This window comes from Nilaparvata lugens, chromosome 2 (assembly GCF_014356525.2).
Source record: "Nilaparvata lugens isolate BPH chromosome 2, ASM1435652v1, whole genome shotgun sequence".
In the NCBI taxonomy this organism is placed as follows: domain Eukaryota; kingdom Metazoa; phylum Arthropoda; class Insecta; order Hemiptera; family Delphacidae; genus Nilaparvata; species Nilaparvata lugens.
The window spans coordinates 45049707-45051162 of NC_052505.1; positions in this window are offsets into that span (position 1 = coordinate 45049707).

Sequence of the window (1456 nt, forward strand, 5' to 3'; positions counted from 1 at the left end):
TAACAAATTCAGCTTTACAGTAGATTTAGTGATTGAGGTGCTCTTTTTCTTTGTTGTTCGTTACGGCGTATAATTTCTAAAGCAAATATTTTCCTTATTTGAATATTTAAATTCTTATCTCGTATAACTTTCCTATCTTCTGCTAATTACTATGACAATGTAAGGCAATACAATAGATTGACTGAACTATTCCCTCATGGATATATTTTGAATATTTTTTCAGTTACTCTAAGAATTTTTTGTCTCTGTAGGCTACTCTGTATGAATACAATATTTTTAATATTAATTGAAAACCAAATATAATAATCATGTTATTTTCACTCCAGATTCTGGTAAAAGAAGTTTTTGCTTTTAGAAATTTGGTTATTAATTTTAAATTTATAATTAAATTGTAAATCAACTGGTTTATGTAAGTTGGTGAGTCACAACTTGCTAAAGTACAGGGCTTGTTTATTATTTAACTAAATTAGTTATATTTCTCATTCATTTTTATCTGTATTTGATGCGACATTTCTTCTCCTACCTCTGTTAAATTTGTTTTGTTTCTTTTTTCATCGACATAAATTTATGTTATTCGAAATAACTAATAATATTAAGTTATTGTTTTATTTGACCCTTTTGTTATAAAATAGCCTGATTGTTTTATTTAGTAAAATTGGGAATTTCTTACATACAAGGAAAAATGTAAATCATAATAAAGATTTTGTTTTCAAATGTAATAAACAACTGATTTATTATTTTTTGTTTATTTTGGTTGATTATTTGCCAATACAATTATGAGAACCATTAAATTTACTCCTCTTCAGCTCACTTGAAAATGAATACGTAAGGAATATACTCTTGAATATCTTCAACTTATATATTAACCATATCTTATTGGCTTTTTAATATTCAATGAGAAAATACTGAATATTGTATTCATTTCATACTATTATTAAAAAGATAAAATTGATTTTTAATTGATACCATTAACTTTCTGGTGATGGTAACTTTCTTGCCTCGCCATTTTTACAATGGAAAAGCACATGTGGCGAATAAACTCACTTGACGTTGACCAAACTATATATTAAGACTTGTCAAAGCAGTAAAACTACTGTAGGCCGGCCCTACCTAACTGGTTTCATGAATATCATGGTACATGAGCATATACCATATTATGGTATGGTAAAAGAGCATCTTTGTGTGTTTTTCATTAAGAACAGAATTTGCTGAGAACTCACCCGAAGAAAAAAGGATATATTGAAATTCATATATACGTTCATATATTCACTCTATGATTTGATTCCTTGTGTTTATTCACGCTAAACTCACAATTTATTATTGAAAAACTTGTCCTAATTCAATACAAAATAAAGCGCTATTATTATTCTATGATAAAGAATATTCGTAGTATAAAATTGATTGTATCGCTATTGATGTTTTAAACTCCATAATATACAACAAATATAAGAGTTTT